Genomic DNA, 12481 nt, shown 5'->3' with positions numbered 1-12481 from the left:
CAGCTGAAGTCTGATGATTCAGACGACCGTACGGACGAAGTACGCAAAAGTGCCGCTAGGCGGCGCCTGTTTAGCTCAGTGGTAGAGCATTGGTCTAGTAAACCAGGGGTCGTGAGTTCCATCCTCACAGGAGGAAGACGAATTTTGGAAATCAGTTGCGCATCGTGGCCGTATAGCAAACAGTATCTGTGATGAGGAACAATTAGCGACAGTAGTATTATTAAGAATTACTCTCAGATGTGATTAAGGCGAATGGCGCAGATAAAGCATTTGCCAAAGCGGTACGGCATAAGGTGGGACTAGGCAGTCTGAATTACATTTTATAGATGTATTTCTCACAAATCTCAGAACCTCTCGCGGTCGTCGTCGTCGTCGTCGTCGTCGTCGTCGTCGCCGCCGCCGCCGCTTCTGCAGAAGTAGCAAATGGCCATCGTAGCAAATGCGGCGAGGGACACCCTGCCATCGATTCCGAATGCGCAAAGTGTGTGGTCTTGTTTTCCTGTCTATGTTTGGTCGGTCTCGTAAGAGGTTGAATGTAACGAATGGGTGGAAAAGAGTAAGGGGCAGGGGCTGTGTGGAACGAAAACACAGTTCCTCAGGGGGTGTGAGCGTTTCGAAATGAGTCGTATATAAGTTATTCTTGGTCGTCAGTGACCGTGTGGCCTAATGGATAAGGCGTAGGACTTCATATCCGAAGATTTCAGGTTCGAATCCTGTCACGGTCGTGTTTCTCCAGTTCTGAAAAAGAAACATATCGTTTTAATGTAGCAATTGAGCAGTACGAAACCGTCTGAATGTTGCTGTTGAGCATTTTGTGCTTGGAGATGGACTTAAGCTTGAAACACACACAACAAGACAGGTGTTAACTAGCGAAATGAACGGCAGAGTGGCCTCACCGCGAGGTGTGACTGGCACTTGCACATCTAAAACAACGTCGGAAAGTAACTCGTTCGACTTTTGAGTCACATCAAGTATGTGTGTTAATTTTGACGCCGCTAGCTCTGCAGATTTTCATGCAATTCCTTTACCTCTCAGAAGTGAATATGATATAAAAGTGAAGTACGTGACGAGTGTGACGTTAGGAAAACATTAGGCAGCATGGAGAGAGTCTGTATGGGACCACCCAACCCAAACGATTACTGTGTGATCTGCTGGCCAGCAGGTATCCAACGAGGCAGCACGGCTAGCTCAGTCGGTAGAGCATGAGACTCTTATTCACAGGATCGTGGGTTCAAGCCCTACGCTGGGCGGAACGGAATTTTTTCCGCTGCAGATGTAAATTACCGATTTTCTGATTAACGTGATGTAATGGAAATAGCAACTTTAAAATTTGCCTACGTCTCCATCAGTCGCAAGAAAACTGTATTTGAAGGTGAAGGTGATTTTGTAGACATGTGTGAAAGTCATGTTCTGAAGTGCAGGTGGTTTTGTTTGGAGAGAATATCGGCTACGTGTCAGATGTGTAGCCAAGCAGTAATGGGTCGCCATAGCTGCAAATATTAGTCGAAAATATGAAGTGTTGTCAGCTGAAGTCTGATGATTCAGACAACCGTACGGACGAAGTACGCAAAAGTGCCGCTAGGCGGCGCCTGTTTCGCTCTGTGGTAGAGCACTGGTCTAGTAAACCAGGGGTCGTGAGTTCCATCCTCACAGGAGGAAAACGAATCTTGGAAATCAGTTGCGGATCGTGGCCGTATAGAAAGCAGTATCTGTGATGAGGAACAATTAGCGACAGGCGTATTATTAAGAATTACTCTCAGATGTGATTAAGGCGAATGGCGCAGATAAAGCATTTGCCAAAGCGGTACGGCATAAGATTGGACGAGGCAGTCTGAATTACATTTTATAGATGTATTTCTCACAAATCTCAGAGCCTCTCGCGGTCGTCGTCGTCGTCGTCGTCGTCGTCGTCGTCGCCGCCGCCGCCGCCGCTTCTGCAGAAGTAGCAAATGGCCATCGTAGCAAATGCGGCGAGGGACACCCTGCCATCGATTCCGAATGCGCAAAGTGTGTGGTCTTGTTTTCCTGTCTATGTTTGGTCGGTCTCGTAAGAGGTCGAATGTAACGAATGGGTGGGGAAGAGTAAGGAGCAGCGGCTGTGTGGAACGAAAGCACAATTCCTCAGGGGGTGTGAGCGTTTCGAGATGAGTCGTATATAAGTTACACTTGGTCGTCAGTGACCGTGTGGCCTAATGGATAAGGCGTCGGACTTCGGATCCGAAGATTTCAGGTTCGAATCCTGTCACAGTCGTGTTTTTCCAGTTCTGAAAAAGAAACATATCGTTTTAACGTAGCAATTGAGCAGTACGAAACCGTCTGAATGTTGCTGTTGAGCATTTTGTGCTTGGAGATGGTCTTGAGCATGAAACACACACAACAAGACAGGTGTTAACTAGCGAAATGGTCGGCAGAGTGGCCTCACCGCGAGGTGTGACTGGCACTTGCACATATAAAACAACGTTGGAAAGTAAATCGTTCGGCTTTTGAGTCACATCAAGTATGTGTGTTAATTTTGACGCCGCTAGCTCTGCAGATTTCCATGCAATTCCTTTACCTCTCAGAAGTGAATATGATATAAAAGTGAAGTACGTGACGAGTGTGACGTTAGGAAAACATTAGGCGGCATGGAGAGATTCTGTATAGGACCAACCAACCCAAACGAGTACTGTGTGATCTGCTGCCCAGCAGGTATCCAACGAGGCAGCAGAGCTAGCTCAGTTAAGTCAGCCAGCGGCTGCGCTGGAGGTCGGACGTGCCGTGCTGTGTGCTGTGCTGCGTTAGCTCCGCTTGGTAAGTCTCTGCTCTTGCTGCAACGCGTCGCTGTCTATAGTATTTGTGTAGACATGAAAAAGAATTAAGAGATGTCGCAACCGCAACGAAAAGATACTTTGAAATTCACGTTTGATCGCAACTTTGTCCGACCGAGGTCATTTGATGTTGAACAGTGGTTAGAGGATGATGTTAAAATAGGACTTGATGATATTATCGGCATACATTTCTCGATTATGAACAGTGTGGTTTTCGTGAAACTTGCCAGTCCAGAATTGTGTGAAAGGATAGTTCGATCTTGTGGTGGCATTCTGAAATTTAAACATGCTGACGGAAATGTTGGGGAGGTTACCGTTGCCCATGCTGGTCTAGGTATTCGGACCGTGCGAGTCTTTGAACTTCCCTTTGAAATTACAAGTGACCAGATAAATGCTGTTATTGCTCCATACGGGAAAGTTTTGAGTAATATTGCCGAACGGTGGTCTGCTGCACACAAATTCCCTGTTTTGAATGGTGTGCGCCAATTAAAAGTCGAATTGCAGAAGCACATTCCGTCGTTTATAAACGTCTGCGGATATAGAGCTGTTGTGATGTATGATGACCAACCGAAAACGTGTGCTGTCTGCAATTTACCAGGCCACGTTCGTGCAGACTGTGTTCAAAGGCGAGTGGCGCAACTGCCTGCCGGCGATGCCGTCAGGCCCCCTGCTATGTCAACGCTGCCCGTGACGTATGTCGCCGTAGCGCGCGGTTTTGCAAGTGCCACTGCGCCCCCCGAAGTTACTACGAATACCGACCCACAAGCGACCGACCAACCGACCGACTCAGGTGTAGCATCTGTAGACACTCAACCCTCCTGCGCAGACATATCTGCTCCTGCCCTTGTCGCCGTGGAGTCGCCCAATGAGGCAATGGATACGGACGCGACCTCAGTCGCTTCGGGTAGTGCTCCTCTGCATCCTGGAGCTTCTTTAGGAGGTATCAAAAGCGTATCAGGTGCACAGAAAACGGACTCGCAACCAGCCGTTTCTAGTGGTGCTCCTCCGAATCCTGCAGCTGCCTTAGGCACTGACCAAAGCCCGTCAAGTGCAATGAAATCAGACCTGGCGTCAGTCACTTCGAGTAGTGCTACTTTGCAACCTGAGGCTTCTTCAGGTACCGTCCAAAGTCCACCACGAGACGCATCTCCCAAGAAATCTAAAAAACGGAGGATCGCGCGTCAAGGTGCAGAGCAGACTGCACCACAACTGCGTGAACAGGCGAAGCAAATAGGGGGCAAAATACGTCAATCTGCATCTGAGAACTTGCAGTGCAATCAGCAGTCATCTAACGAAGACCCTGTGTCCTTGGATAGTACCTCCAGTTCTGCCAGTTTGCCCTCCGATGACGTAGCAATTACCCGAACCGAAGATAAAAATCACCAGCAAACACCTGAATATAGTGCACCACTTAATGACCAACCGATGACAGGGCTGTCGAATCCGTGGGCAGACGACGTCGACGACACTACAAAGGAGGACGAAATTATGGACACCACAGGAACCGTTACAGTCACCACGATGGCCACACCACGCGATGACGTCGTCTTGAATGTCATCGCCGCGACGGATACTGTCCCAGACACGGAGAAGCCGACTGATCCCTTCCCAAGTCATGAATATTTCTAGTCTGAACGGTTTTACTGACTTGTGTCCACATGTCTCTCGGGTCAGATTTCTTAATGTTTTTTCGAAATGATATGTTGCCAGAGTTTTTCCTAATTACACTCCCGTCTTGGCTAACGTAGTTCCGTTGCAGGCCTATAAGATCGCTACGCTGAACATCAATAAAATTTGTAGCCCATTTAATTTACAAAATTTAAAAGATTTCCTGTATGCAGCTGATGTGGACATTTTGTTTTTACAAGAAGTAACAAACATCGAACTTGACTTCATACAGGGGTATAATGCTATAGTCAATCCTGGAATTGGATGTGATTTGGGTACCGCATTTCTTTTCAAAGAGGGCGTCGTCATTACAGACGTAACAAAACTGCCTAACGGCAGAGGCATTGCCGGCACGCTTTATAACACCAGGATTATTAATGTCTATGCCCCATCTGGTTCTACCAATCGGTGCCAACGAGCACAGTTTTTTAAGGAGGGAATTGTTCCTTTGTTTGGTGTACACTGCACCCATACCATCCTTGGAGGCGACTTTAACAGTGTCATACATGCCAAAGACCAAACTCCGAACTACAACAAATCGCCGGACCTGGAACGTATCGTCACCGACCTCCGTTTAACTGATTCGTGGGAGCAAAAGCACGGCGCGGCACCCGGCTTTACCCACCTCACTAATCATTCAGCGAGCCGGTTGGATCGAATATATGTCTCGCCCAATCTGAAACACCGCATCCTGCAGTCTGAAGTTTGGCCAACCATTTTTTCGGACCACGCTGCATATATATATACATTAAATTTGGAACGACAAGGAACCTGTCGATATAAAGGGCCATGGAAACTTAATGTTTCACACTTAAAAGATCCTGCCTGTCGAGAAGCCTTTCTCACCACTTGGAGAGCCTGCGAGACCAAACTCAGCTCTTACCACTCGACCTTGGATTGGTGGCTCAAATGCGCCAAACCTCAGATCCGGAGATGTTTCATCAACTACTCCCGGGAGAAGAGCTTTTGGCGGAAAAGAACGATAGAATTTTACTTTCATTGTCTCCGAGAACTCTACCTGCAAGGTGCTACAGCTATTGGGAACCATGGGAGAATTAAAAAATTCCAGGCAAAAATACTGACATTAAGGCGACAACAGCTTGAAGGATACCAAATAAGGTCAAGAGCAGAGACTGTGGCGCAAAAAGAAGCCACTTCGATATATCATGTGATTCGTGAAACTAAACGAGGATTCCGCAAAATACTGACGGAGCTTAAAACTGATAATGGAACCACCTTGACAATGCACAACGACATAAAAGCAGAAATACTAACCCATTTCGACAACTTGTTATCACATAAAGAGGTAGACGAAAAAGCACAGGACGATTTACTGACCCACCTGCAAGGACGCGTTGGTAACGCGTACGCGGAAGCTCTAATAGCGGAGGCAACCGAAGACGATGTACACTATGCTGTCTATCAAAGTGCAAAAAATAAATCCCCTGGAGCTGACGGCATACCAGCAGAATTTTATCAAGTCTTCTGGGAACATATAAAACATAGAATTACATGCATCTGTAATGAACTTCTGAACCTCAATAAGGAGATACCGAAAGATTTTCGTGAAGGTATGATAGTGTTAATCGCAAAAAAAATCGGCTGGCAAGAAAATTGGAAATTTGAGACCAATCACTCTGCTGAACAGTGACTATAAAATTTTTTCGCGGCTCTTAGCCCACAGACTTAAAAATGTAATGGCCAGCGTCACCGGCCCATATCAGTCTAGCGTGGGCAAAGATAGGAAAATTCAGCAGACGCTGTCCGACTACCGCGACATAATTTCAATAGCAGAAGTATGTCGACTAAAATGTGCCATCGTGTCGTTAGATTTCGATAAAGCCTTCGACAGGATCAGCCACTCCTACCTCCTGAAAACGATGGGCGCAATGGGTTTTCCGCCGAGATTCGTCGACCTCATACGACGTTTGGTAACGAATAACTCCTCCAGAATCATCATAAATGGACAGCCTAGCCGGCCAGTCGAGATCGCATGTTCCGTCAGGCAAGGTTGTCCGTTGTCCATGGCACTTTTTGCCATGCCCATCGAACCTTTGCTCGCTACCTTGACTTAGCGGTTACAAGGATTGCAAATACGAGGAAACAAAATAATATGTAAAGCTTATGCGGACGATGTTGGGTTTCTCGTTATGAATGTAGCGGAAGTCGAGACGGCAATGCACATAATAGAAAAATACGAACGAGCGTCAGCCGCGAGGTTAAACAAAACCAAGTCCGGCATATTCAATATCGGATGTGGCATTGGCATGCGCACACACGGTCAGTTACGTGAGCTAACAGCCTTGAAGTGTCTCGGCATTGATTTCCGAAAAAATATACGTCAAACTATTGCGGCCAACTATAGACAAGTACTAACTACCATACGAGCTAGTGTACGGACACATAGTATTCGACAGTTAAATGAAATTCAGAGAGTGTCTTTAGCGAACGTCTCTATTACTTCCAAAGTCAATTATGTCGCCCAGATACTGCCAATACCCGCCGGCGTCGCCAAACAAATTATGTCAGCAATAGGCTATTTTGTGAGCCGTGGCCACATATTTAAAATCCAGTATGACACTCTGACGCTCGCCACTAATAATGGCGGCTTAAACTTAACGAATGTTACTAAAAAGTCGCAGGCTCTGTACATCTCCAATACGTTTCAACAATGGAGACAATCCGGCAGCTGTATCGCCGCGCACTTGCTATCTGAAATAGCTCCAGATGACCTCTCTCCACCCATTAATGTGCAGCACATACCGAGCGGACTTTACCATTTACGATGGTTTTTAATAGAATATAGCTACCTTCGTTCAAGAATTCCGGAAAAAGACATGACAAACGTAAAAGAAATATATGGCAAATTGATGGGAGAAAAGAAGAACAACAAAATAGAACAAAACTATCCATGTTCTAACTGGAAAGTGATATGGGCAAATATTCATAACCGTAACTTAGCTACTCATCTGAAAGCAACATGGTACTTTGTTGTAAATAGGAAAGTTGCAACAAACTCGAAACTTCATTCGATCCACTTAGCGGATTCGCCTTTGTGTGCAACGTGTAGTTTAATTGATAACGAAGAACATCGTTTCGTGTGCGACAAGGTTAAAGATATCTGGCTGAATGTCCGACGAAAGCTGGCACTCATCCTTCGAACGTCACCTAACGCTATAACGCCTGCGGACTTTTTGACACCGGATGATGTACCCTTTCCTAACACGAAACGCAACGCAGTCAATTGGCTGAAAGCGGCAACGGTCCATTACCTCTTCACGAAGGAAGAGAAAAGCCAAGAGGATTTTTGGATTTATCTGCTAACTGAGCATCTCATGTTACTGAAGACTAGTAAATATAAAGAAACATACGCAAATTTTTTAATCAAGACCTTGATGTAAAAGAATTAACAAGAAATATCTGCGGACACAGAAGACAAACGTAAGAGAGTGTTCACCACTACTAACTTACAATCGTGGGAAAAAAAATAGTTTTTACCGGAATTGCCGTTCTTTGAGTTCAACCTTTATTAATTTATTTTTCAAGAAGCCATTATAAATAGTTGCTTCTCACCGAATATGGTTTGTTTTTTAAGCATTTTCAGAGAGAAGAGGCAGTTTCGAAATGCCCTCTGACGTTTCTTTGTCAAGGAAGACTATTTGCTTTAAGTGTGACAACAAAAAACAGCGATGAAGAAGGAAACAAACTGAACATAACTTCTGTTTCTACCTACTGAAGACTTCATTCTTTTTTCACATTATCAATAAGCCCAAAGAAGGGGTACATTAGTTTCTCCACGATAAAGGGATTAACTTCGTCTCATCAGTTTATGGTAATGTACATGGCGTGAGAAACCGACGCCGATGAAGGCGAATTATGGAGAGCGCAAGGATGGGCTAAAAGGGGTGATGGGAGGCCCCAAAAATAAAAAAGAAACAAAAAAAAAAAGTCGGTAGATCTTGAGACTCTTATTCGCAGGGTCGTGGGTACGAGCCCTACGCTGGGCGGAACGGAATTTTTCTCCGCTGCAGATGTAAATTACCGATTTTCTGATTAACGTGATGTAATGGAAATAGCAACTTTAAAATTTGCCTACGTCTCAATCAGTCGCAAGAAAACTGTATTTGAAGGTGAAGGTGATTTTGTAGACATGTGTGAAAGTCATGTTCTGAAGTGCAGGTGGTTTTGTTTGGAGAGAACACGGCTACGTGTCAGATGTGTAGCCAAGCAGTAATGGGTCGGCATAGCTGCTAATATTAGTCGAAAATATGAAGTGTTGTCAGCTATAGTCTGATGATTCAGACGACCATACGGACGAAGTACGCAAAAGTGCCGCTAGGCGGCGCCTGTTTCGCTCTGTGGTAGAGCATTGGTCTAGTAAACCAGGGGTCGTGAGTTCCATCCTCACAGGAGGAAGACGAATCTTGGAAATCAGTTGCGCGTCGTGGCCGTATAGAAAGCAGTATCTGTGATGAGGAACAATTAGCGACAGGCGTATTATTAAGAATTACTCTCAGATGTGATTAAGGCGAATGGCGCAGATAAAGCATTTGCCAAAGCGGTATAGCATAAGGTGGGACGAGGCAGTCTAAATTACATTTTATAGATGTATTTCTCACAAATCTCTGAGCCTCTCGCGGTCGTCGTCGTCGTCGTCGTCGTCGCTTCTGCAGAAGTAGCAAAAGGCCATCGTAGCAAATGCGGCGAGGGACACCCTGCCATCGATTCCGAATGCGCAAAGTGTGTGGTCTTGTTTTCCTGTCTATGTTTGGTCGGTCTCGTAAGAGGTTGAATGTAACGAATGGGTGGGAAAGAGTAAGGGGCAGCGGCTGTGTGGAACGAAAGCACAATTCCTCAGGGGGTGTGAGCGTTTCGAGATGAGTCGTATATAAGTTATACTTGGTCGTCAGTGACCGTGTGGCCTAATGGATAAGGCGTCGGACTTCGGATCCGAAGATTGCAGGTTCGAATCCTGTCACGGTCGTGTTTTTCCATTTCTGAAAAAGAAACATATCTTTTTAATGTAGCAATTGAGCAGTACGAAACCGTCTGAATGTTGCCGTTGAGCATTTTGTGCTTGGAGATGGTCTTGAGCTTGAAACACACACAACAAGACAGGTGTTAACTAGCGAAATGAACGGCAGAGTGGCCTCACCACGAGGTGTGACTGGCACTTGCACATCTAAAACAACGTCGGAAAGTAACTCGTTCGGCTTTTGAGTCACATCAAGTATGTGTGTTAATTTTGACGCCGCTAGCTCTGCAGATTGTCATGCAATTCCTTTACCTCTCAGAAATGATTATGAAATAAAAGTGAAGTACGTGACGAGTGTGACGTTAGGAAAACATTAGGAAGCATGGAGAGATTCTGTATGGGACCACCCAACCCAAACGATTACTGTGTGATCTGCTGCCCAGCAGGTATCCAACGAGGCAGCACGGCTAGCTCAGTCGGTAGAGCATGAGACTCTTATTCACAGGGTCGTGGGTTCGAGCCCTCCGCTGGGCGGAACGGAATTTTTTCCGCTGCAGAAGTAAATTACCGATTTTCTGATTAACGTGATGTAATGGAAGTAGCAACTTTAAAATTTGCCTACGTCTCCATCAGTCGCAAGAAAACTGTATTTGAAGTGAAGGTGATTTTGTAGACATGTGTGAAAGTTATGTTCTGAAGTGCAAGTGGTTTTGTTTTTAGAGAACATTGGCTACGTGTCAGATGTGTAGCCAAGCAGTAATGGGTCGCCATAGCTGCAAATATTAGTCGAAAATATGAAGTGTTGTCAGCTGAAGTCTGATGATTCAGACGACCGTACGGACGAAGTACGCAAAAGTGCCGCTAGGCGGCGCCTGTTTAGCTCAGTGGTAGAGCAATGGTCTAGTAAACCAGGGGTCGTGAGTTCCATCCTCACAGGAGGAAGACGAATCTTGGAAATCAGTTGCGCATCGTGGCCGTATAGAAAGCAGTATCTGTGATGAGGAACAATTAGCGACAGGCGTATTATTAAGAATTACTCTCAGATGTGATTAAGGCGAATGGCGCAGATGAAGCATTTGCCAAAGCGGTATAGCATAAGGTGAGACGAGGCAGTCTGAGTTACATTTTATAGATGTATTTCTCTCAAATCTCAGAGCCTCTCGCGGTCGTCGTCGTCGTCGTCGTCGTCGTCGTCGCCGCCGCCGCTTCTGCATAAGTAGCAAATGGCCATCGTAGCAAATGCGGCGAGGGACACCCTGCCATCGATTCCGAATGCGCAAAGTGTGTGGTCTTCTTTTCCTGTCTATGTTTGGTCGGTCTCGTAAGAGGTTGAATGTAACGAATGGGTGGGGAAGAGTAAGGGGCAGCGGCTGTGTGGAACGAAAGCACAATTCCTCAGGGGATGTGAGCGTTTCGAGATGAGTCGTATATAAGTTATACTTGGTCGTCAGTGACCGTGTGGCCTAATGGATACAGTTCGGCGCTAGCGGCCGTGCGGAGCGGAGGTCCGATACTTCCGCCTGTGCGGCGTGTGCGAGTGTTTGTTTACTTGTGGACTTAGTCTGCGCGCGGGCTAATAACAACGATCATGGCGAACAAGTACAGAAAAACTACATTACGATTCAATTTCTGCAAAGACTACGAAAGACCAAAGGCTTTAGCAGTGGAACGATTCATACGTGAGGACGTCAAGATACCGCCAAACGATATTGTCGGAATTCACCTGTCCATCGTTAGTCCCACGGTGTATGTTAAGATGGTAAATGACGCGGCGTGTGAGAGAATTCTACGGGCGACAAAAGCAGGTCTCCGATTTTGCCATAGTGACGGGAATGTCGGCACGGTAACTGTAGAACATGCTGGTCTGGGTGTACGGACAATACGTGTTTTTGAGCTGCCATTTGAGTTCCCGGCTGACGAAGTTATTGAGGCTTTTAAGCCATACGGCACGGTACATGGTCACACAGCAGAACGCTGGACACAATTCGCCACGTACCCCGTGCTTAACGGAGTGAGACAGATCACTATTGATCTTCAGAAGCATGTACCGTCCTATCTGACAATTGGTGGTTGTAGGGCGGTGGTGATTTACGATGGGCAACCACGTACATGTTCTGGCTGTGGCCAGGAGGGACACCTCAGGTCGAACTGTATGCAACGGCGGATTACGCAACTGCCTTCAGATGTGCGGGAGCCGTCGCCAGAGATGACAGTACTACCGATCACCTATGCCAAAGCCCTCACTGCGTCCGCTGATGACCGAAAGGACACAGCCCCGGTGGAAGTTCCCGATGGCACTCTCTGAAACCTTGTAGCAGACGTCGGGATGACAGAGGATGCTGCTCCATCTAGCATACAATCTACGGCGACAACACCAGTTGACACCGAACTCCTACCAAGCACACCGATAGTACACGAAGCAGTTCCAGCCACTACGGATGCTGTTCCGTCTGGAACGCACTCTGTGACGACAACATCAGTTTCGACCGAACTCCCGCCAACTTCAACGATGGGACTCGAAACACTTCCAGTTCCTACGGATGCTTTTCTGTCGGGCAGCCGTGATTCCCTACAATCTGAGGACACGGAAGGAAGATCACGCAAACAACGTTCCCCGAAAAGGAGGAAACGGCGTCGTCGCACGACATCTCCTAGGGATGACTCCCCTTGCCCCGACGACGATGCGCCTGTGGAGCAAGACGACACAACAGCCTCTACGAAGCAGCATGAGGCAATGGAAACTGTTCGATCAGACCCGCAGCGGTCTGTCACATTGACGGTAGCGGGACGTGGTGATGCTGAAGAGGAACGACAACCAGTTGGCTCTCCAGACGCAGATGCTGTGGCTACGGACACGAATATATCACTGCCTGCAAAGATGTGGTATGACGATATTGAGGAGGCGCCGGACGTCATACAGAGGCAGAAGGCACTCACAAAGAAGGCCTAGTAATTGCTGAAGGTGAAGAGAGAGGGGCGAGAGAACGTCTTCTAACTCAGCCCCCAGCGCCGATGCAGGGAGATATTGTTG

The 12481-nt window shown here is 46.8% G+C and overlaps 4 non-coding genes across 4 annotated transcripts; all 4 read left to right on the top strand.

Annotated features, from left to right (window-relative positions):
• The first annotated feature begins 1177 nt into the window (after positions 1-1177).
• Trnak-cuu (transfer RNA lysine (anticodon CUU)) lies at positions 1178-1250 on the top strand. Its single transcript has one exon. It is a non-coding gene; the product is annotated as a tRNA-Lys (tRNA).
• Positions 1251-2178: 928 nt separating this feature from the next.
• On the top strand, positions 2179-2251 carry Trnar-ucg (transfer RNA arginine (anticodon UCG)). The gene has a single exon. It is a non-coding gene; the product is annotated as a tRNA-Arg (tRNA).
• A 7135-nt stretch (positions 2252-9386) lies between these two features.
• Trnar-ucg (transfer RNA arginine (anticodon UCG)) lies at positions 9387-9459 on the top strand. The gene has a single exon. It is a non-coding gene; the product is annotated as a tRNA-Arg (tRNA).
• A 452-nt stretch (positions 9460-9911) lies between these two features.
• Trnak-cuu (transfer RNA lysine (anticodon CUU)) lies at positions 9912-9984 on the top strand. Its single transcript has one exon. It is a non-coding gene; the product is annotated as a tRNA-Lys (tRNA).
• Positions 9985-12481: the final 2497 nt, after the last annotated feature.

Source organism: Schistocerca gregaria, unplaced genomic scaffold, assembly GCF_023897955.1.
Source record: "Schistocerca gregaria isolate iqSchGreg1 unplaced genomic scaffold, iqSchGreg1.2 ptg000180l, whole genome shotgun sequence".
NCBI classification, from domain to species: Eukaryota; Metazoa; Arthropoda; class Insecta; order Orthoptera; family Acrididae; genus Schistocerca; species Schistocerca gregaria.
Note: the sequence above shows the minus strand (reverse complement) of the source record. Positions and strands in the feature narration are given on the sequence as shown.